This window comes from Anticarsia gemmatalis, chromosome Z (assembly GCF_050436995.1).
Source record: "Anticarsia gemmatalis isolate Benzon Research Colony breed Stoneville strain chromosome Z, ilAntGemm2 primary, whole genome shotgun sequence".
In the NCBI taxonomy this organism is placed as follows: domain Eukaryota; kingdom Metazoa; phylum Arthropoda; class Insecta; order Lepidoptera; family Erebidae; genus Anticarsia; species Anticarsia gemmatalis.
Window position 1 is genome coordinate 5212262 of NC_134776.1, and position 26377 is coordinate 5238638.

At 34.9% G+C, this 26377-nt stretch overlaps 1 protein-coding gene across 8 annotated transcripts in view; it reads left to right on the forward strand.

Annotated features, from left to right (window-relative positions):
* The window catches only part of trol (terribly reduced optic lobes), a 185003-nt gene that overhangs the window by 77359 nt on the left and 81267 nt on the right, over positions 1-26377 (forward strand). Inside the window, exon 1 of one of the 8 annotated variants that reach the window (XM_076135511.1) lies at positions 22938-23037. The exons of the other annotated variants lie outside the window; for them this stretch is intronic. The gene's annotated coding sequence lies outside the window, so the exon portion shown is untranslated. Of the gene's footprint in view, positions 1-22937; positions 23038-26377 lie in introns of those variants that run through there. 8 annotated transcript variants of the gene reach the window in all.

Genomic DNA, 26377 nt, shown 5'->3' on the forward strand with positions numbered 1-26377 from the left:
ATAACAATATCATCGGTCTACTCACACACGGTCACCTAATTCCAAACTAAGCAGAACTTGGTAACTAGATAACCGATAACCATACTTATTCTTCTTAATTCACTCTTATATAGATACATTTATACTTTAAAACCGAATAAAATTGTTATTGACTTTTAATCTGTACTGATTGCCTCTGTCGCCTCAACAGTGGCCATGCCATGCCACTGCTGCGCAGAGGTCGCGAGTTTGTTCCTTCCTTGTCTTTTCTAATTTATTTGAGAGTGTTCCTCAATAGCATCCAGGAGTCTGATGACGTGCTCAGTGGCAATAGGCTCGCCCCCTGTTACACGGGACTAACACTGTTAGTATCACAGGCGTGGTATTAAGCACGTTTGTATGTACTTGCGCCAATAATTATTTAATAATTTTCGCTAATAAACAAAATCCATACACAATTTGAATAACGATAAACAAACATGAATATTAACGAGTCTAGATTTAAATTGATGTAATAAAGCTCGGTAATAAGTAGAGATATCGTTGGACTATTTCTTCAGTACAGTTTCATGTAAAACTTCATAACTGCCGTAACCAATTTAGTTTATCGTTTTAGTAAAAGTATACAATTAATAAAGCAAAGTTCTAGTTGTTGGAAGTTTTGAATACAATTTTATACTTTATGCCGGAGGATTTACGCTCGTTATTATTTTTGTAAATTCTACAGACGTTTTGTTAAGCATTTTATGATGGTGAAGTCTGAGATGCAGACTTTTTTCTTCGTAAATAAGAGAGAATATTTGAACGGTATAGAAATAGTCTAAGCACCGGTATCACTGCTTATGAATGAGTGTCAGGTAACCAATCTGCTAGATAAAGTGGTTGGACTCTGAAAACAAATGACAATCTTTCATCTGATAAGCTATCTGAGACTTATCCAGAATCGGTGAGACTGTCCTTTATTTTATAAAGTTTTAAGTACTAAGGAGGACGAAGAAGACTTTTGCTAATGCGAGCACTTTTGATTTGATACTCAAAATCGACTATAGTATACTCCTATTTGATATTATAGAATTCGTATTAGTACATTTTATTATATTAATTATTGTCCTAAGTGCCACAACCTTCACGACAGCTAATCTACGCGAAATCTAGAATGGGGTCAAGTAATCTAGGCGTATCGAGGCTGCGTGACAAGAGAAGTGCTCACACGACAAAATTCAATTCTCTTTGCCGTCACCCAATATGCAAACTTAACTAGCTTCCGAGCCGAGGTTTCATTCGTGTTTCACCGGCCCGTTTGATAAGGTTCAGCGAAAACACATGCTGACACTTTTTATACAGACTGTTGCGTGGTTGAGAGGAAAGGGTGACGGTTTTTTCAGACCATAGAGACAGTAAATATTATACATGCATAAAATCACACCATCTTCACTTAAGGGTAGGCAGAGATCCGAGATCGCCACCTGGTACGATCCTCACACACTTCCATTGCTTCGTTCACATTGGTGTATCTTGTCGTACAAGGCCGGCTACAACTACTATACACCAGATTTTTTCAAAACCTTAGCGATATGAACGGTGTTTAGTTTTAAGCAGCCCAAATTATGAAGGCGCATTTAAACTGGGCCCTTAGTTATTATAGGTTCAAAAACTAAAACTGCCTTTTTTTTAATAGACATTTTCTATGTCTCACTGCTGAGCCAAGGCCTCTCCCTTGGGTTCCAAGCCCCTTCAGTAGTTTCCTGCGTCCTAAACAGCCTTTTGATATTCGTAATTATTAAAATGATTATTCAAAAATAGTTTATACATATATTTAGGCATAATCTGAAAATAGCGGTCACTAGGCGATCGTTTTTAACTCAAGAGCTAGGTCTAACTTTACATCTATTCGTGTGACTTAGTCTAAGATTAAACAGTGTCGCAGCGGCGAAATTGCTAACTTTTACCTATTCCTGGACTGGCAACGTACGCTCCATTTAAGACTAAATCAAAATATAAGTATAGTCAAAAATGTTGATATAATTTTCCTTACAAACCAATTAGGACTTGATATTCAGCTACTTTTGTCAGTTTTCAGTAATCATTAGAGTATTAAGTATACTTAATTTTTTCTTCAAGTACGAAGCAGGATTAAATTAGGGTCTATCCCACTAGTCCCGTTGAGTTGTCCCGTCACGGGACAACTGGCACTATTTTGTCCCAGCTGTCCCGTGGCGGGACAAGTGACACTGTTTTGGTGCCAGTTGTCCCGTTGCAGAAAAATCACGGGACTAATGGGACAGACGGAAGGGTCAAAATAACTGGTTCCATTGAGTTGTTGTGTGACAACAGGTACTTGGTACTTTGGTAAGATAGCAGATGATGAATTGTACGCTTATCTATGTAAACTTTAAATTCACAAGAAGTTTTTTTTAGCATTTGGGCTTTTTACTTTATAATTAGATTGACAGGAGTGTCTATATCTATGACCTTCCATACCATAAATGTTAAATGCTTATCCGAAATTCCCTACTTGAAAAAACATAATGTAAGGAAACTAAAAATATATTGTTAACAGGCCCCTGGAGCAGCTCAAACACTCAAGTCAATTCAACATGTACCTAATGTAATTTCAACTTATCTACTAGAAATTAAGAAAAAATGTACTACAACACAACGTATAACGTCTGCTATCTTACCAAAGTACCAAGTACCTGTTGTCACACAACAACTCAATGGAACCAGTTGTTTGACCCTTCCGACTGTCCCATTAGTCCCGTGATTTTTCTGCAACGGGACAACTGGCACCAAAACAGTGTCACTTGTCCCGCCACGGGACAGCTGGGACAAAATAGTGCCAGTTGTCCCGTCACGGGACAACTCAACGGGACTAGTGGGATAGACCCTTAAATTATTACCGAAAGAACATACCACGCAATAATCTCATGCATGTTACGATGAGGGATTCAGTCAATAATACAAAATATTTTTTATTATAATTATTTTATACACTCGTAATCTCTCTAACGGTAAGGACATTTTAGCTTACACATTTAAAGCTTAGTTACTTCAATCGTATTTGCAACAGACTGGAAACCGGGCTATTTCAGGATTTTTCTAAAACGTGGCCTTAAACGGGATATAGGTTTCGAGTAAACCGAGAATAAGTCGCATGAGAGCCATCGACATTGTAAGAATTAGTGCGATCAGAATATCCCGTATATGGGTTAAAGGCTCGCTATTTCTGTTGGCGACACGATTTAGACAAATAATCTCACATTTAGGAAATAGCTCTATTTTGTACTCATATTTATACTTGGACTCAAGACTTTATTTATCCCTCGTTCGGGAGGAGACCCTTGCCCAGCAGTGGGACAGTAACTGGTTAAAAAATATATTTATAATCAGCCCTGTATAGCGAGATATATGAATATGAACATTGCTACGCAAGTAGCATTCTTTAGTTTCTGCCTACTCCTTTCAGAATTAGGCGTTATTTTAACAGTGTATTTGTAATCGGAGAAATAAATGAAGTCGTAACATATTCGTATTTCGGGCCTGATGATCTCGTATTTTTTATCTTAATTTTATATAGTTTTGAACCTCCTGTGATCTCCAATACCGCGAATTAAAAGCAAATCATGCCTCAATAGAAGGTATGCGTACGTCTGAAATATTTAACCAGACTTTGTTTACAAAAAAAGTTAAGTACCCATGACTTCCAGTGATTCGATTTGTGCATGCTCAAAGGTTTTATTGTGTCATATTGAACCCATGATAAGTAGTGTCGTAAAATACAAAACATAATATTCGTAATAAGACTATTCTACCCCTGGGTGCATTGTTTAGGGTTAACTGATTAGTGATGGGAATGTGTGTTTATCGATACTATTACATTTTATATACGTTTCTAATGTTTAAAGGACTACACTATGTATAATGTGCTGTTTAGTTTATGTATTTAAAGTATAACGAGTTCATGCAGCAAGCAAGTAACTTATTTATATTATTTGTTACACGTGCACATAACAGAAAACATATTTTTTGCTTTTTCCGTACTCCTGCGTAAAGTCAGGTCTCGTTCCATTGTGGAGAAGACAGAGTAAAGAACGCGCACATCCTGGCTTATTTGTTTATCTTGTACCTTCAACGAGTTACGTGTGTAACAGCGGCGTGATTAATTTAGAATATTAGAAATAACTTGCCAAACATAGGTTTCGAAATGTTCCATGCATTTTTTTATAATAACTTGAATAAATAAAAAAATATCCATACATATTTCTACCTACTGATAAAAATTTTCTTTGCAGATCTATGCATTTTATTATTATTTTGTCTATTTCTTTATTTCTCCTTTAAATACTAGAAACTAGTAGGTAGTAACTGATATCTTTATTACAGTGTAGTTCAATAATTCTGCGAAAAACGTGCTCTATAATTCGTGGGGTCAAAATAACAACTTTTTAATCGAACGCTAGTATTATCATTGTAACTATTAATCTGCGAATGACCTTTTGATTAAATAAACAAAGCAATAATACTATGAGTTATCTAAATTTAATTATCATTGAAAAACGTGATGTATGTTTTTTTACAATTGATACTGTGAACTTTGAGAGGGATGTATGACCGTGCTTGATCTATTGTGACCGTTCGGGCTGCTTGCTGGGCGAACTTCATTGTGATACAGGGTTTTTAGCTGTAACCCACTAACGAATAATACTCAAAATACAATTTTTTTTGACGAATGCTCAAGTTGTATCCACTACAACGTACGTCAAAGTATAAGTAAAAGCAACACTACTTTATTGCAACATAAATTAAATGTCGCTTGAGTATTCGGTCAAAGGCTACGTTAAAATTTTCGCTAACATTCTTTAAACTGTCGCCGATTATGATTTAGTTATAGAATCCTTTGTATATTAAAAACACGCTTTAAACTGCAGATAGTTATTATCATGTTTCCTTTACAGAAACATAACAATGCGTCCGAAGGTTTCAGCCCACACTGGTAGATATATCTTATATCTATGTAATTAATTCCTTTAATATTACGTCATATTATTGAGGTCTGGTTTTAGAAAAGTTAGTAATTGTAATTCTGAAGACGTATTGTTTTATGTTTCATACTTATCAAATAATATAACTGTGAATGTGTTTTCCTTTGTACCTACTTATTTAAAGTATGAACAGGTAGATTAAGGATCAATTTCACAGTTTATATTTAAGTGTCAGTTAACCGTAGTACCTGCTAAAAAAAGTGACAGAAAATGGATGAACCCAACTTTAATTCCATCTTATATGTAGATAATTGTGTGAGGAAACCGGGTCCGGACTTCATGGAAAGTTAGTAGAGTGTATTTATAGTCAAAATCGGCCAAGTGCGAGCCGGAGATCGCGTACGAAAGGAATCACGTCATATTTTAATTTTTGTATTTGTTGTTATAGCGGCAACGGAAATACATCATTTGTGAAAGGCGAACGGCAGGTTTATATGAAGAATTCGTACAGCTTATAAAATGTCATGTTTAGGTTTACTTTTTGTTTTAATTGGTAGCTAATATGATAGACAAGCTTATTTTAAAATTCTTATATTTTTAAAAGTTGGGAGGTAAAAGTTATGTCCATTTTTAGAAGCCCCGATAGTTCGCTAAATTGCTCAGATGCTGTCAAAACCATAATTCAAAACAACAGCAAATTGGCGGATGCGTAGACGTCAGACGAAAAGTGACATCTCATGAGATTTTCTTTTTCTTTAGTTGTCAACAAATGTAAGCCATGGACCAAAAATTATTATTCAAATAAACAAATACTTTCTAATTAATCCGGACTTCTAAAAATAATACTCCCAAATAAAAATAAGTGACTTAGTCCCCTTAATAAGTGGTACAAATTCTGTTACGAAACAACACAATCTTTAAGCTGTACGAAATCTGCCGATCTCCTTTCAGCTTTTTAGCTATCACGGTTTGAGATACATCCTGGAGACAGATAGGCGGCGGAGGTATAGTAATAGAGTCCCGTTTTACCCTTTGGGTACGGAACACAAAAAAGTAAAGATAGTTAAGTATTACAAATTATTTATCGAGTATCGATAAAGTTGTTCGCCCTGCCGTACAACCGTGGTCGCGTGATGTTACCAATCGATATTTAGTCGGTATTCATTATAATTGCATGATGTATATTGTGCTCAAAATTATTTCTTGCTTATCTGTTTTGCAGTAACTAAACAAAACTGTTTGGTGATATCGCGTTCATAATAAAACATTGTAAAATTCACTTTCCATTTATATGTTAATGCGTTATTGTTTCTTTTTTGTTTTAAAAGCTTTTTGCGATCTTGCTTTTAATATCAAGTGTAGTATTTCGTAATTAATGGTTCAATATTATGTTTTTCGTTTTTTTTATTTTATAAACCCTTTGGTTTTTTCTGAATTAATGTGTATTTCAAATAATGATACGTTTTGAAAGTAATGTCCTTTCGATTATCCCATATATATAGGTAAACACAAAAAAGAAAAAATCGTAGAACATTAATTGTTTTAGTTACGTGCTAGCAAAACTCCTATACTTGGGACTGACATTGTTGATCAATCTTCAAGTGGTCGGGCAGTCTTCAGGCGTGAATAAAAACGGCCTAATTGGTTATTTTTAATATTTTTATCATTTTTTATCTTTTACGTTGCAAGCTTCTAATAAAATAATACACGGTAATTAACGCGAACACGCATTTTCTATTAGAATGCCTGACGATTTGGCACAGGTTACACTGGCTGTCGTCGCAGGTTGAAAACGTCAGTCTACATTCAATGTTGTCGGGTCTTATTTGAAAACTATTTGACATTTATTTCCGAATGTTACAATAATAATTACTGTAATATTTGATAAGCAAAACTTATTTAAACTTGTTAGCGACGAGGTTATTAACCTAATTTGCTTCCGTCGCCATTATTCAATGTTTTTTCGTGAACCGTTCACGCAAATCAGAACGTCTTGACGTGGTCCCTCACGAAGAACGTAGTGTGCCGCATGCTTTATATTCATAGAGTATGATTATCACAGATGAGACATCTATGTTCCTACCCTATCTATACTAATATTATAAAGCTGAAGAGTTTGATTGTTTGTTTGTTTGTTTGAACGCTCTACTCTCAGGAACTACTACTGGTCCGATTTGAAAAATTATTTCAGGGTTAGATGGCCCATTTATCGAGGAAAGCTATATGAGGCTATAGGGATATAACATCACGCTACGAGTAGCGCGGGCGGAGTAGCAACGAAAAATTTTTCAAAAACGGAAAACTCCGACCCGTTATGTGACGCAATCGAAGTTGCGCAGGTCAGCTAGTTATTTATATATAAAGGCGAAAATTAGTGAGGATGTGTGCATGTTACTCTTCTACGCAGAAAAACTTGATGGATTTTTATAAAATTTGGTGTTATAACAAGAATTAATTCATAGATTACTTATTACCCATTACCCAGATGATAAAGCCGTGGGTAGAAGCTAATACCCTATAGCATATTTTCCAAGCGATAGTAGCGATCGAAGATAGTTTTAACTTGTGATATTAAGAACTATATTCTGATGACTCGTCCGTTTTCGCTCGTTAACATTCAAATTTTCTGTATTAGTAATTTAGGGGTCGAACTAAAAAAAAAATTAACCTTTGTTTAATCCGGAGCCTTAAACTATTTAAAATTTCATTAAAATTTGTTCGGCCGTTTAGGTGAGTAAGCGTAACATATAGACATACTATCGTATTTATAATTATTTAAGTATGGATTGAATTATGGATAGGTAACCGACTACCTGTAAAATCCCATCTATGGTAGGGTGATCAATTTCCATGGTTTTCGTGAGCAAGTACGCCTGGCTGACATAAAATAAGTTTCTCTATGAAATTGAATATAGAGTTTGCGTGTTCCGGTACATTTTCCGAGTTACTACAGTCGATGTCTCTCTCAACCCTAATGGGGTATTATATTAAATTGGCAATATTGGTACTTATTGTACCGATAAGTATACCGACGTCATGAACCTAGATAACCTTTTGTTTGGAGGCCGAATATTATGAAACGGTGATAATGTGACATATATTAAACGCGTGTTTTATTAGAAACATATCTAACGGTATTTGGAATCACGTGAATTCAGAGATATCTTGGGTGCAGGTCATCGACCTTCGTAATATGTTTTAACAATATTTTTCGGGTATCTTATGCCCTTTTGCCTGTTTCTTTATATTTTCGGCCCGTTTTGCCACTTTTCTGACAGTTGTTTTCGTAGATATACTTACTGTCACTTTGTATAGGTTACTTGAGACTAATCTTATGCTGTGAAACAAGATGTTAATCTTTCGTAATAAAATGCTAACTCATTGCATTATTCTGGGAAGATATCAAACGCAGGTCTGCATGTCTCGATGCGGGTAATCGTACCTTTAATTCCTTGATCAGTAGCCACATGCACTGCATTTTAATACATTCTTTTTATAGCTATTTTGTAACTGTTTGTATCTAACACATTGCATTAGTATAGTCACGCAAGTTGCCTCCATTAAAAAGTATTTAAAGCTGATTTCATAATTAACAGTAACATGTCACTAAATAAATATGTAATAACTGATAAACATGCTTCCATTTACTACTGAAACTATACTGTAGTCGCTTAACCTCAACAGGCTAAGCTGCTATAGACGTGGACTATTCATGGATGGATGACCACTTTGTTACACCAGCACCGTTTTAAGCGCTAAAGACAGTTCCGATTACAGTCAGACAATCGTTAAACAAGTCAAAGGCGTTCAAACGATGAAAATATAAAATAAATAAACTTTCTCTCTCAGTAATATCGTTTTCAGGACATTACTCTTTTTGATTTCGTGATGAAACTTCATGTTTAACTATGAAGTTTGTAATTCAGTCGCTTAATTCGTTTTCGCTATGTCTGTCGTGATGACAGACCTTTCGTCTAGGTTTGATAATGGTACGAACCGAAGGTAATAACGAAATCTATGTAATGTTTACCTATCACAATAATGTTATTTGAGCTATAGAATGCTGTATATTTCTGAGTGTCTATTATACACTATCGCTTGAAAAATAATCAAAGACCGTTACATTGCTGGATTAAGGTCTCCTCCCGGAGTGAGGGAGTGCAACGGAAGAATGATCATTGAGTTTACATCTAAATCCAAAATATTACTACATGACTATTATTGAATTGTAAAAACATAGATAAATATGGCGCAGATTTGAAATAAAATAAATCCGAGAACCTTCGAATTTCTAACTTTCGCGAAATATTGAGAAACGGAGATAAGCCTCTCACAGTATACCTGGAAAACAGACGTACACTTTTCAACTCGCCGGATTTGTTCCGATTAGTTGAGCATAGTCGAGTTATAGTGTAGTCGTTAAAAATTTCTCAGAAAATCCGTTCAAATTGACAACTGAGTAAGTACTAAGTAGGTTTATGTGAACGTAACGCACAATACGAGTGTAAATAGGAGTTAAGAGGTACTCTGACCCTGTTTGTGCGGCGTACCGGCTTACGTCCGTTGGGCGCACGGCGACGTCGCTTCCGTCGCGAACGGGAGCCGCGCGACATTCCAATCGCGACATTATCTGTCGCATGTCGCTCGCACACCTGATTTATGTCGACGACTGTATTCGTGAACTTTGTGGTGACTGAATAAGGTGCTCGCTTACGACAACAAACAATTAAACCTCCTTGTTGCCTCTTGCTGTTGTCTTATACCCTGGTACTTTTCTAAGAAGGCGCGTATTTAGGCATTCTTCTTATTAGTCTCATACGGACAGTATATGAACATAATTATATCAAGACAAATTCAATTTGCACATAAATAAATAAATAAATTATAATAAAATGATCAGTTATAAAGGTCCTAGACCCTTGCAAATTGATATTTTTCTATGCTATAATAATACGGAAAACCACAAAATTTATTTAATTTACATACACATTTACTATGAGCGTTAATATGTATTTGTCATACATAACAAGTAAGACTCATGCATTATTTCTATTAATATAGATTACCCATTGTTTATTTCTAAATTAGATCATTACACACGGTTTTCTTGCAACAATGATCATTCTGGCGTTACACGGAAACTCTTAATTGCTTTGTTGTTTTAACTATTTTGTACAGAAATTAGAAAATACGTTTAAATACGTATGTACATATGTACATATATATAATTTCGCCTTGTTCCCATAGACACCGCGACTGGGTACGGTCCTTACAAACTTCCCTTGCCTCTTTCACATCCATACATCTTTCCAAAAGATATTTCATAACAAAAATAAGAACATTTGTCTAATGACCTTATCATCAAATGTAATAACGTAGAGTTCAAGTGGCTCGTTATTCAATTCTCCAAAACCTTGGACTTTGGGGTTAAACGAAATGACAATACAAATATCGGCTTACTCCTCAATAGACCGTTTATAGTTACTTGTATCTGAGACGATATCAACTGTTACTATTTAAAGAACATCATGATGTCATTGTAGTGATGCAATGTATGTCTATGACTGTACTTTGTTTCCATGTCCACACTAAACTTGATCGCTTTATACATTCGTTTCCTTGTGAAAAAATCGCAATTTATCACTAAATATACAGTTTGGAGCGTTAAAATGTACTGATTTATCATCTTATTTTAATAAAATTGAACTCCAGTAACGAGTAGATCTAAGAGTACATTATTCCAATGAGAAATTTATCACTTTAACTTCTAAAAAATAAACGGCTATGAAAGCATTAAAGTTATGTAGTCGGGTAAAAAAATGTTTTAACTATTCTTCGGTCCCAGTTTGTTGTTGGTAGGTAATAAAATGTTTATGGCTAATTCAGTTGACTTGCAGTACTACCAAATATTGTCGAGTAGTTTTACAGATGTGGATGCATTTGGTTTAACGATATAAGCATTAAGTGCAAGGTTAACTAAAGGTGAATGCGCATGAGTGTGGTCATTGTTTACAAGCCTTACATAATTAATTAAACAAATACTTGCATGTCGAATACATATAGTTGCTATGACTAAACGCGGTCTCTTTTGTGTAAATAATTGTTATTTATAGTCAATTTGTATGCGAAAAGAATTGCGGTGATGAATGAGTAACTAAGTGATAAGCAGGAGTAAGAATGACGCGATGGCACTTCCCTGTTTATAGTCGATGTGATAGGATTAACTACCTTTGAGCGATTTATTAAGCATTTTTCATTCTTTCCTCTGTGTATTTAGGTACTCTTGTGGTTTCACTCTTTGCTGACAACCATCTTAGCAAACAATATAAATTACTGCTTATTTTGTATAAAATGACTTACGGAGGGGGAAAGCTGCGTACAAAAATTAACAAAGTTCACGAAATATTACAATGATAGCGTGAATTTAGAACATAAGCTGTCAAAAAATCGCATAGAATGATAAGTAATAGAGTAAATAAATACAATAATGTAAACAACTGGCTGGCAGAAGGTGCTATGCGAAAGTTTAGCGGCGGTGCTGGTACTATTTTTAGTCTTCATTTCAGTTCGTAGGCCTGAGTCCACGGTTTGTTGCGTGCACCGCCCTCGTTTACCACATTTTATGACATAGTTCCGACTTAGTATTTCACTTTTTGTTTAAACTATGTCTGTCATGGCCTGCGCCGGTAATTATGTCCAAAGAAAAACTGTCTTGTGCTGCGGTGCACTCTTTGAATTACAATAGTTTTTAAGGGCTGTCATCTTTTTAGGACGCGTTATTTAGTTGTTTCTGTATGCTTTAGTCTTATATTGATTTGTATTTTCAGTATCTATATAATAATACAAATAGAGTTTTTTCTTAGTTCGCAAATACCCTGTAATCAATGGTGTGTATGTGCGTAATTGAAAAATCAATATTTCCAAGATACGTTTCAACAGTCAACTATGTGTTTCTTATTTTCAGTGATAAATAGTAGGATTGGCTCTTTATACAAATACTCAATTTTATTATTTACACAGAGTTACAAAGACAAAAAAAAATACGTATGTATGTAAATAATCTCATCGACACGGGAAAAATTGATTTAATCTATGTTATCTCAGTGTTCTTAAACGTACCACAGCCTCCACCGAGTATGTAAACGTGGCCGTCATAATCCTTTTAATTGGAGGTTTGTTTGTCTAACCGAGAATGCAGTGTACCGCCAGTTATCGGCGGTGACGTCACGACTCAAGTCTATGAGTAAGTGTGACAACATCACCGATACACGGCCCATAAATAACTAGTACATAGCTTAGGAGACGGAGCTCTGGAATAATTATTATAGTGACTCATAAAAAATATTGTTCTATTACTGGGCAAGGGTGTCCCAGAAGTTGTAATCCTAGGTCCATCAATCTGGCCATATACCAGTTTGGAAACACACTTACTCATATTCTATAAAAACAATTAACAATAAATAAAAAAAAACATTTCAGATAAAATATACATTTAGAATTTTTGAGGAGACTTTTTGGATCCAAATAGATGTTAGCAACATTGCAATTTAAAACGGAAAATAAATTGCCGTCAAAACAAAGCTACCATAACGATGATCCCGAAAAGGATGTTGACATCAGTTCTTCAATTGCCAATATAGTTTCAATTAGAATTTATATAAACCGCGACAATTTTAGGCAAACATTTCATAACAGTTTATCAAAAGACGGAGTCGAATTAAAACGATCATATACCGTCGGCATTGGAGCGTCCATCAAACGTCCAATATACACTAAAGGGAGGACAATAGCTTCATTTTCTATTCGCCAGGCGACTTTAGTTAGTTATTTAATTGTTTTTGACATATGACAAGCGGTCACTGGAAGTTTTCGAGCCTCAACGCCAGTTAATGTGTTCTAAGAATGTTTAGAATTAATTGGGACGCTCCACTCGCTCCACCATGTTGTTATGCAATCAAATGTACAGATTGTGTCATTGTTGTTTTAGAATACTGATAACGTCTAATCGCAGTCATTCATAAAATACTCAGAAGTTAGGTAGTCGACGTTAAGTTTTATTTTGTTTTTTAGTTATTTTTTGTACCAATTTTAATTTTGTACTGCTGTTCGCGACGTCATTTGACTTTGTCAAAATATTATTGCAGTTATAGTTATATATTACTTAATCTTGCCCTTTTCAAGTTTATTTTTATAAATCAAATTGAATCTTCAACACAGAAGTGTATTGACAAATTTTCCATGTTACGATTGTCATAAATTATTATTTATTATAGGAAATTATAATGCACCTATTAATACATTCAGCGTGGCGGCTGCTAAACAATATTTTACGATGGTTTTGAGAAAGACGCGTAAAACGAAGCTGGGTCAGCGGGATCCGTTTGAAATACAGGAATTAAGTCCAAACTACACACGGTTCGGGCGACACTAACATGATTTTCCATGTCAAAATTTTATTAAATGACGTCAGCGACGACTAACCTGATTCCTGCGTGAAACATTTTCACACACAGTTATTTCTGATCCCATATCTAGTAAATCGTGTTTTCTCTTACATTTGCACTAGTATGTAATTGTGTTAAAGCCAGCCGTCTGTGTGGACTGTGCTTTAGTGTAAAACTGGCACGAACGTATAAAATCAAGATCGGGATAAAGAGGACAGAATTTTAAGTTCTTGGAAACGTTAATGATTCATTCATGGTTCTCTTCCTCGTAAAATATACAAGTAATTTGACAATAAATTATTAAGATGCAAGTCAATCTAACTAAGAATACTGACATACGTGCATTTACAGAAGATGCAAAGGCTGTCTAAGTGGAATCTGAGATTTAGGCTCTAATGTTAATGGTATCTTGTTCAAAGCTTATGTCTGTCATGTAACACAGCAACAAACCCTCTTTATGACAGATGAAAACAAAAGTTCGTAAATACAAATTCACTTCGAAATATTTTCAATATTCAGTGCAAACAATTACTTATTAATTGTATATGAAATCAATAAATAGGTGGGGACAAAGCGTATTGAAACAATAGCGTCATATAAATATGAGATTGTGCCAACAGGTCGGATTTAGCGATTGAATGATGTTTTAATTGTAGCATGTGAACGTGTAAATTAGAAATGAACCATTCATGGGTTCATTATGTTTCCGATCAATTATTACCTTGTTGTTCGCGCTTTTGATAAGAACCGTTTTCAATGCACCCGACTTGTTACTGGAATGTCGTAAAATTAATCTTATATCGGGTCATTTTAGCCGTTATTCTGTATATGCTGTTTGTGTGACATGGTTGGAAACGGTCTATTACGTCGCCGTCGTAGTAACAAGTAAATCAAAATAGTTCTCTTATCCATTTTAGACGTTCGTTTTGAACGGGGAACCTCATCGAACTGATTTGAATTTTGAATTCGCCGTGTGCAATAAGTGTAATTCTGATCACGGAAAAAAATCGCTAGAAAAAAATCCGCGCGGTAAATATTCGCTGTGCGGACGAGATCTTAAATTACAATTTAAAAAGTATTATTATAAGTTTCGGCTTTTAATATTTGTTCCATGCCCGTGTCGGTCCGTCAGTTCGATTCATGACTTCAGTAGCCAAACGTATTCCTAGAAAAATTAAAGATTTTTATAGTTGTATATATTTTTCATGCTTTTGCCCATGTCATAAAATATGTTTAATTTTGCTTATATAGGACGAAAAACAAGTAAATTTTGAGATAATATTATTATTATACCTGTTGTCGATCGCAGCTCAACTTAGTGCAATGACTATGCTCCTCAATACCGTATTTGAGCTTTTTGTATTAAAATATAGGGCGACTGACAAGTGTGAATAGTTTGAGTAAATTCAATCAAATCTTAATTCATACATACATGCTTAACATCACGCCTGTTATAGCCAAAAGCGTATGCAGAAATGTACAAATTACACACACGTTTTACAAATAATTACGATGGTCCTATATAATCTGATACGAGCCCATTGCAATATAAAGAGCACGTTATTATAAAATTAGAAATTTCGTACGTATAAATTAAAATAATATAAGTATACCACTTTGCCGCATGCGGGTATCGAATCTGAGGCCTTGAGGTGAGCAGTAGATCACTCGACTTTACCATCTAGACTACTTGTCAGTAGTCTAGATGGTAAAGTCAAAATAATATAAATTAGAAAATACCACTTTGTCTGATCCGGGATCCGAACTCCTGTACGGAGTCGATTACTCTACCATCCAGACCACAATGATTGTCAAGTCGAATCTTAATTCATGTAACTATTTAGCCGGTTAAATGTTAATATGTTTGTTGACACGGTGAAGTCATACTTCTTAGTATCAATAGCCCGTGATTGAGTTCATGAAATAAATGTAGATGATACTATTTCAGCAATGTCATAACATTTGAATCAGTTATACACAATGTCGTCGAAGTATCTGACTGAATTTGCTGATCATTGGATCTCGTATTCTATTCCCAAGTCGGGCAAAGTCAAAATCATTTACCCCCGGTTTCTGAGTACATTTAGCCGTAGTTTATCTATTCAATAGCGTTTTTTTCTTGTTTAAGTTTTAACCCTATTGAATAGATAAACTGCTGCTAAATGTACCTCAAAACCGGGGCTAAATCAATTACAAATAACTATTCGACTGTTGATCATGAGGTTTCGCTTTCGATTCCCCGTTCGGGCCAAGTACTATTAGAATGTTTCTCAATAGAAGCCCGGAATTCGGTACAGTGTCCGGCAAATAGCAACAGGCTTGCCCCCTAATTACATGGGACTAACATTATTAATGGAGAAACGTGGGTGTATTTCATGCACCTCGGCACCTTCAGGAATACTAGGCGTGATGCACGGGTTAGCAAGTGTTTGAATAATTGTTTTAGCAAAAAATACGAACTAGTTTCGATAAATATAAAATATTTATATGTATTTTAAATGCGAAAGTTTCATGATGTTTTTTCTCTTTCTCACAAATATACTTTTTATGCCGGAAAATCTTTAACCAGATGAAGTCACGGGCAGAAACTAGCACAAAATCTTATTCGTTATATTGATCCATGAACTATAAATTATTTCCGTATTTCAGTTGCCTATGGTTTCGGCAGACGTTTACCTATAGCATTAATTAACATGGAATGCATTTCTGAACTAATTGGAATATAGTGCCGATGGACTCTCCTGCAAATAACCACGGTGAGGTCAAATGTAAGGGTAGTTTGGCAGGTAACGGACAGTATGATTATTCTAAAACGTATATAAATACCTGTATTTAAACGCAGGTCCTCATATTGTGTATGATGATAGGTCTGGAACGCTTTACGGCTAAATGGTTGAATCAATTTCAATTAATTTTAGCATACAGATAGTTGAAGGCACGCCGTTTAAAATAGATAAATTCCTTCTAAAATCTTTCCAGCTACTAAATCGAGGATTAAAGTAAGTACGGGACGAATTTTTACGCGTCCTCCAAGTCGTCCACAGAGTCGCTCAGTTCAGAAATCACTAAGCAGCCTCTTATGAATTGACCACGCAAAGTGTCGCTTAACCCATAGATAGTTTACCGACCGGTTAGCACAACTAGCTATTAGTGAATAGAAGAATGTGGTATAAAATAAATATTTTTTTCTCACTGCTGGGCAAGGATAATGGGGAAAGGATGAGACTACCGCGCTGACCAAGTGCGCGTTGGGATAAGGTAATAACGTGGTGGTATTTAAAATTATAATATTTTTGGAAACAGGCATTTTTAATTAATTCCATTTGACTTCTTTGTTCTGTTACATGTCACGCAAGGCTAACAACACAAAAGAATCTGGCTTTTAAAAAATAATTTAAATTTTTCAATCACTTTGTCAATTCCATATTTTAGTACAGGCCGTTTGATAGGCTACTTTGTGAGCGTCACTCAGTCAAATCACTGTAGCGTTTGAGTATATCAAATGACCACATGAAACTCACAAACGGGCTTTGTGATGGTCAACTCTTTATTTCAACAGTAGTCAATATGTCCGATACAATCGCCTTTGTTGTTTCTCTTCAGTTTTATATTTATTTTATACAAGCTTCCGACCGCAGCTTCGTTTGCATGGAAAATTTCTCAAGAAAAACGTACGCATGCGAATTAACACTGACATACATTTACCTTGAATACCTGCCGATGTTTTGTCTGTGTGACATTGGCAGTGGTCGCAACTTCACATTTGCGTTAATCCATGTACTACTAATTGAACAATTTCAATCGCCCACAATTTATACTATCGACTAGCGAGCGTTTGACATGTGAAATTCCTTAAAAAATTATGCGTTCCTTATAAAAAAAATATCTATGGCTAAAATCAACCCTCGGAAAGATCTAACCTTAGCATTATGTTTGATATTGGAGCAAGATAGTCACTAGATCGAAATCGAACGTTTGTAATTAGTGAAATTGGTCATCTGATTCCTTGGGTTTGCTGATTGCCACTATCCTACAGTATTCTCGTAGTAATTAAATTACTGTGTTACATTGCCTCTGAAGTTATGACCTGAATCTAGTTCAGCCGTGGTTGGAAACTTGTTGCATACTGGACACTTACTTAGTTATAAACCGAGAATATTACGTTCAAATAAATTGAATGTACAGTTTCGAGAACTTATGTATCACACTGCAAACGAATTATACAAAATGCATATTCAATTGAAATAGACAGATATGGATTTCGTTTAAGTAAGTAATAAGCTTCTGAATTAGTCACAATGGGATAAGTCTCAACTTCATCAAGTGTCATTGAATGTAATGATGGTACTATTAATGTTAGTTTGAATAATGATTATTTCATCATTACAATTTTCAAAAAATTGTTTATCTTTTTATATTTATACCGCGGAAGTTGAGGAGATATTCGAAAACCTAGTGCTAGTGATGGGCAAAGTTTTCGAAACTCCGCGACTGGCTATTTTTTGGGTCTTACCCCGAAGGTGGTAAGATCCCCGCCATCCAAGAACGTTGAGTGACTGAAACTCGATTTATTTTTTAACCCATTACTCTGAATTTGGGAACGGTTAAGCCTTAAGTTCACCACACTAGCCAAGTGAGGGTTGGCGACTTAGCATGCCCCAAGAAATGAATAAATCAACTCTAATACTTTTAAATGTAATGAAGCATTATTGAATGTATGTAAAATTATGTCATTATTATATTCATATATAAGAGTGTGACTGTATTGTGCACTGGAAGCCTTATGATTGACTATTGTGGCGGCAATCGGCAGCGATTCATAACTCATTATGTCATAATCGCAATGGGACATACATCTCATTTGCGTTGATCATTTTGTCATTACTACTCTTTGTTATTACAATGTGCTACTATGTGCCTTAATAGTATTACTACTACTAGCTTCTGCCCGCTAATATGCCGCGTTGAAAAAATCCAGGGGTAAAAATGTGTCCTTTGTACTAATCCAGATTATAAGCTATCGGTATAACAAATTTAATTAAAATCCGTCTAAGTAGTTGTGTCCATACTTACAATCTTTCGCATTTATAATATTAGTAGGATGGTTCTATGATGCGTTCAGTAGAGTATGCGATTACCGCGCAGAATTCTAAGGTGTAGATCGCGGGTCGGGGCAAAAAAAAACTGTTTCTATTTTATTTTCTGAGATTATGTCTATATATTATAGGTAGTAAGGTACATAATGGTTTTGAGAATTACATACTTAAACAATATTCTTTGATAACTAGGGGATTTGACAGAAGACGATTACAAAACTTTTAGAATTACACAGACTTACAAAAATGTTTTCATAATAATATAAATTGACGATTTATGGTTGAAGATGAATCAACGGAATTTTGTAGGGATCGTAGCAAGTAGCGTTGTTTGGTTTCTGCCTACCCCTCAGAAAGAAAGACGAGATTTTATGTAAGTATGTATTGATTCACGTGTATTTTATTTTGCATTTTCGATTTTTTTTTATTTATTTTCACATAGAAATGTTTGTACAATTAATAATAAGAAGTTTTAATTTAAAAATCCAAAAGTAAGTAATCTATCTATCGTATATCTTTTAAACTTCTAGTTTTTGAAGGCAAGTTATTGGATCTGTCGCCGTCAATCTTTCATATCGTGTGTGTAACTTAAGTCGAGTCTCAGACACAAGAGTGTCTTTGAGTCGGTTCGAGAGAGATTTCATTACACCTTGAGTTTTAAGTACATCTTATACAGTAAACTGTTATAAACGAAGTTACGCAGAAATTTAAGAACGATATTTTTAGTTAAATATACGATTTTTGTAGAATAGACTCACGTATTTTTTTAAGACTGATCTGCATTATGAATTGATCTTGTGTAAAGACTTTTAGAAACAACGGACACAAAATACTCAATCAACAACTCAAAATACGAAGCAAACCCCTATTGCTGTGATAAAAAAGTAAATTTTATTTTTATTTGTCCTAGAGCAGGTATAATGCGTATTAAATAATATTAATGAGTTTTTAGTCTCGCTAAAACTAGAGTATGATAAAGTTATCTAGTAACTTGATTTTTTTTTTAATATAACATTATAAGAAGCCTACGAAAAGCAATCCTTTACTATATTCTTGCTTATTGATTAGTAAGCATATCATACCGTGGAGCTACATGAAAATACCTGATACGGTAAATCTGAATTCCGTTCCGGGATACCTATGCGGATTCACTTGTAGGAATTTTAATTCTCATTACACGAATAATCCAGGATATGTGGAAATATCATTCAGACCGAAGTTCAGTGACCCCTGGCGCTTTCAATCCCTCATCGCTGATGCCCGATGTTCGGTAATACAATAGCAGTTTTCACAATGAAGTGCTACTGAACTTTTTGTTCATCTGAATATCAATTACCTATAACAACGTCTGTAATTTTAGATAAACTTTACCTATTTATAATAATTCATTTTAGAGCAACAAATTGTGACATATGATGCGCTTAGTTACTCAGTAAAAATCTCAAGATTTTCTGTTAAGTAAAAACAAATTACGCTTCTATTATATAAAAGTTAAGGTTTGATTTTCTGTGAACGTGGGTGCATAGTTGCGACCTTTCTGTTGTCGAATTGAAGCTAAGAAAACCCGATTAATGTTACTTAAAGAGTGATCTCGAGGTGGCTCGGCAGATAGGGTACATACTTTACTACTTAGAAGCCTATGTTTCAAGCCAGTGAGTGAGGGCCAAATATATATTTTCACGTCAAACAAGATTTCCCGTTTAAATGTCCGTTGTTTAAATTTTAAAAGTGGCTCTTTATTTCAACTTATTCATTGTTCCTTGATGATGAGGAATATGAACGAAGCTTAGGAATAAAGTTTAAGAATATTTTTTTTTTAATAATAAAAAAATGAAAATACCCTTAACAAGTACAGTCGCGATGAAAATATAAATAGCCGTAAAGGCCTAAATTTTGTATACGAAATTTAAGTCACAAAAATATAGAATATATATTGGAAGTGCATTACACGGGAAAGAAAAGTGCATAATAACAATATAAACAATAAATACTACAGATTAATCGTAAAATATCAACAGAATGACGTAAAGTTCATTAAAATTAGCGAAAAATCTTGTTTGTCTACGAAAAAAATGAGTAGATAATGTAGTTTTCTTGAAACAAGTGGAAAGAAGTAAGCATAAAGCGATTACTTACAAGCAGTTGAATGAAGAATCCTTAGCAGTTGCGCCGCATCTTGGCCTTAATCTCGGCAATACTTTGCACCTTCTAAGTTCATTGCTAATCCGTTTACCGGACAAATGTGTCCGACTGTACATAATCCACACTTTAGGAAATATCAAAATTTATTAACTACATTGTCTCTATAGTCTGTACGGTAGCGTATAGGCATGATCGCTGTTCACAAATCTTTGGCATGAATAACTGGGTAGAGCAATGTGTTATTTGTTTTTTTTCTTCGTGATAATAAATAACCTATACATTTATTTTTAATCAAAATTTTCTAATAGACTAATCTTACTGTACTGTACAGTTTTGTACATTACATTTTACAACGTTTCTGCTCCACACCTGTCTGAGTGAATCCAACACACATCCAACATTGTTAATATTATACATTTTTTAATGTTTTTCCTATAGCACCTAAAAGTTTTCTTTAAAACCCTTTTATGTTATTTTAATGAACGTCTCAATCTGTGTTCAGAAAAAGAGACAAGAACATTGGTTTAGCTTTGAAGTTTTTTTTTCGTTCATCTCCACCTGCACCTTCAGATTTAAGAAGTGATATCATAGAAAATAGTTTCAAGTGAAAATTATAACAGTTTACACGTGTTGGTTTTCGTGTGATCTGATAAAAGCCCGATGGGCACTGATCAGCTTAATGCATTGAGGCTGATCTAATAACGCCTCGAGCCGCACTCACAACAATAGTGTTAGACATCTCGCTCCCGAGCGGCGTCTTGAAATCTACCAAAAACTTCGCCTCGCTATCAGATCAAAATATTACACACTAAAAGCGGATTTTATTAAAAGTTTAAGATGTCCCAGTGATCTAGTCATGTGGACACAGGATCGAATCGTGGAATAACCAAAGAAACAAATTTAGATTTTCTAATAAGTAGATTTCCTATCACTATCGACACCCAGCTAGCTATTGGCAAATTCGTCCGAAAAATTCGATTAGCGCCTCTAGCTGGTGCTCTCTGAACAAGTTTTTAACATGTCAAACTCTAGACTCTATACTGTAGAAAATCACGCTATTTAATATACTTAACTCATTCATTTTGTAACTGGAATCCATAATACAGTTGCTGACTTATATTGTCTCACGTTAATTAATATTTACTTCAGAAAACGTTTGCATTCAAAAGTGCAGATAAAAAGTGATATTGTAAGCAGTGGATCCGTATTTATAATTTGATATTAATGTTATTTATTCACTCTTTTTCCTCGTAATAAGTTACACCAGTATGATAATAATCCAGCACACATAAACATCTTTACGTCAACTTCTCAGTATGTGCAGCTGAATGAAGTGGCTTTACCATGCTATTTTCATTTGATTTCTACTCATCGGTGTTAGCAATGGAATATACTGTTATCAGCTTTTCGATATTGAAAACATCACCTTGAGCAATTACGTATTAGAAAACTCGCTAAAATCCGTTCTCGGAAAAATACTTGACTATTTTTCTTGTCGAACGTCGACGCGTCGGTAAGTCGGCTCTTGTAACACCTTTACGAAGATCGGCGGTGTCCGACTAATCCCCGCAACTGTCGTTCTAAAGTTTCGCAAGTACGTACTGGGGTTGTAAAACCTAGTCAGAACCAAAACTTCGCTAGCGGAAAAAAACGAACAACCGCTTAAAATTTCGCAAAGTGCACCGGTTAACACCGATTAGCGCAGTTAAGAGATTCATAAAACTTCGGAGCTGTGACGGAATGAATAAATTTGAATTTGTTCGTACTTTATAAACAAGTATACTCATACTTTCTCTGCAGTTCCCGACATTGTGGCATTTCCTATAATGTAGTTCGCTTGACTTCAACCTCCTGAAAGTAACGGATTCATCGAAATCGAAAGTTATATCTTATTCACGTGTGTTCTATCTATAGGATTTAACAGAAACACATCTAGATGCACGTGTCGACAAAGGAGAGACCTGCAGTCGGAGCTTACTCCATATACTAAAATATTCACGACAGGGAATGTCTTAGGAATCTAATTCAGTTCTAAATCCGGAATTATCCTTGAACTTCAGATAAAGCCTGTGAATTTTTTCACACGCGCGATCAAATATTGGTTATTATTTGGTTTTGTCTAACAAGACGTTCAAATCCACCGCCGAAGATGACGAGAATTAATTTGATCAATTGTCTCGCGGGCTGTCGTTGCCAATGTATCTGTCGATTTCCTCTGAATCCCGATCGGTAATGAGTTATTCAACCCACAAGAGATGCAGGCAGAGTCATAGGTTGAAATACGCGGCCCGGCCCCGGTGTTCCCGCCAAGCGTATGGTGTCGCCAGTCGGTAATCGTACGTGCGCTCGGTCGCTCGTGCCGCCACACGTCCCGCGCGGTCGCTCTCCAACCCCGTAAGTTTCGCGACACATCGAACACCACACTATACGGTAACCAATCAGTGAATGTTAAATCTTCAAATCCTAAATAATTTCTCAAACATTTTAAGATATGTTTTGAAAAAAAAAAAACTTTCAAATTGGCATCGGACCGTTCCCGGTTGCACGTCTTCGCGGAGAAAAATTGTTGGTAACTTTTCGAGGGTTGCATTGGCGCGGGAAACTTGGCGCTCTAACTTTTAAGAGTTATTCGTCTAAATTGTGAAAAATTAAGGTTTTTCGGCAGTCGGTAGGTGAACGCTTACGTTATCTCGTTATCATTGCAAACAATAGTCAGATCTGGCTGCTGGTATCTCTCTCACGTAAGATGTTTTATGACATCTTAGATTATCTAAACTCCGTCCGGTTTAGAAATCCACGAAAATTGGCAAGACACAAGACATGATTTGTCTATTATTTTTAAGTAATATTATGTATGGACTGCAATTTAATTAATGGTCTGAAAATATTAATATAAGAGTTATATTCTGACTATTTTCATTGCTGTTTGTAATATATTTCAGTACTGAGCCTAATTGTTGTCATAAATTCTATTAAGCCTCACCACAATGGCAAATCATTGATAAAATCATATCAATGAATTGAAAACTAATTCAGCTTATATTGAAATTAGCATGGTTTTCTGTAATAATTGTCTTAATTGGTTGTACATTGTGGTTTTAGAACTATTTATTAGTGCGGTGAAATATATGGAATCAAACTATTTGCTGGCTTGTCGGAATGATTTACTAATGGAGCAATTTAAACTGTATTTCGTGCAGTTTGAATACATCACAATATTATATTTAATAAGGATCAGCCAGACATTTAGTCTTTTTTTTTATTTCATTCATTTAACAATAGTGAAACTATTTTTAAGCTTTTGCCTTTTTAGATACCTATCAATATTTTGGATGTATTTTGTGTGAAACATCGATAGTCGGATATTTTTCTATAAGTTGTCACTGCGACGGCTTAATTTTTAAATCAAACGGCCGTCTTATTCACGCGCATAAAAAGCATTTAAATCAATACCATATAAACGTGGCATATATTCTTTGAAATATGACGCGATCTTAGTGACATGTTGCAGATCTAACTATGAAATACTTTGAGCAAACAGGACGATGAGTGCGCACGCTATCAACGACAAAATAAAGGCATAATCATCCTCAAATGTTTGCATGCACAGATTAAATCTTCACTTCCTTGAGTTTGCTATCTTGCAGCCTAAAGAATAAACTGAGTACGAGACAATTATGAAATATTATCAATGGAAACATACGTTATTGAATTGCTTTCTTTGGCCACTATGTTTCTGTGTCCGTATGCTTACGTAAAGACTACATTATTGGTGATTTAGAATCCCTTAATATACAATGTGCGGGCAAGGAACTAGTCTTGCACATTATTACTTGTAGGGACTAGCTTGCAAAACATTATGAAATAGGTATCAAAAATGGCATATTAATTTCAAAATAGAGCAGGGCACATCTAACAACAGAGTCTTATAAAGGAGTAAGGTTAATAAAAGCGGTTTAAAAATAATGACAAACAATATTTATCTTGATAGAAATTGCACTCAGTGTCCCCAAGACATCTTTGAAGCATGAAAATCGGTGTTTTTCGGCCGTCAGGCGTTCGTGTGGACGTAATAAGGCTTAGCTAGGTATTTTAACTCGACTAATGCGTTACGGACAACACACGTCATGTTTTTATAAACATTTCAGACCTTATGAAGGTCAAAATTCCCGTTTTGTTAAAGTTAGATAGTTTGAGAATAGTTATAGAATTAATATAAGAGTTATGTTGTAAGTCCTTATTTTTTTTCTAAATGTTGCTAAGATATTTGTATAAATTGCGCTGATTAATGTTTTTTTTATACTGTATTACTGTATCTAATTCAGTGCATAGATCATATTCTACTTAAAAGTGTTTTCCAATTTTGAGTAAGTAATCAAAATTTTAGTTACAAAAAGTTATGATTATGATTTTGCAATTGACATAAATGCGAAGTCATTTTTATATTCTAAGTTGTACGCGTAAGGCCTATGAGTTTAAAGATGTTTTTTTTTATAAAAATATTTTTACTTTGACTGACATCATCATTCTGGTAGGCATTGGCCAGTATTCAAATCACGTCGTATAAAAAATTATCATCTATCTTTGGCTCACACATTTTTGTTTGTATGCTTACGCTACTCACAGCCTCTAGTTAATTGATGAGCGTTTTGTAATGAACTAAAAATGATTATAATCTACCACTACACTACTACAAAGAACTTTTCTACATTTAATCCATACAAAATGCCACGATTTTTCAGTAGTAAAGACAGTAGTAACGAACTCCTGCAATATTCTATTAATTCTTTAAATTATCATAGAAAAGGCTAAATAAAATAATTAGGTATTTATACCAATTTGGAACTAGTATTTAATTTAATTATTTGATAAAAAGCGGTTCTTAATTTAAAATTAATATTTAATCGATGTATTATAGGGGCAAATGTCATAACAATTGGTTATTTCGATAGCATATTATTATGCGTGCGTATTTGAAAGATTCACGTACTTGAGACATCTCCCTATCCTCTTCTAATAAAAGTGGTAAGAGGGAGATGTAAATATCTATGATTGGTATCAAAGGCGAAGTAGGTTCGGGTGCGTGAGTAGTATTTCTCAAAGTGCATCAGAGAGGTGAGCCGAAGGTGCGCGCGCGCGGGTGACTAACGGTACTCATTTCGTTCGGGTTAACAACCCTGTACTATGTAGGGTCGCCATTCATCCTTTTTGGGCTATTGACAGATCACACCTTTGTCCCATTTTTTGTTAAGCTACTCGATATTTTTTTTAAATCTTTTGAACATTTAATGGTCAACGAAATACTCACACTTAACTATTCGAAATCTCGGTTGCTATAACATATTTCGAATGGCGTTGAAAAAAATGTTCCATATTTAGATGTTTAGTGCGTACTTAAAACATTTTTTCTCGAATGCGAAATGTTCATAATTTGCATCATGACATCATTGTTTTGTGCAAAATGAGATCAATATCCGCTCTATTTGATTTACAATTCAATGTGTGCCCACGAGCATAATTTACATAAAGAATCTTTAAAATCAGGTTAAAGACGATGTGGAGAACATCGGTATTACCATCGTGATGCGTGGTTACGGGTCAGTACAGCCCTGATTCATTCGCTGGTTGCCAGGTGTGCACTGCCAAATGTGCAGCACTTCGTAAGAAATATAAATCTCTATTGTAGACCGTTCATAACCCATTAACGCTCAAAGCATTCCTGCTGCACTATCTA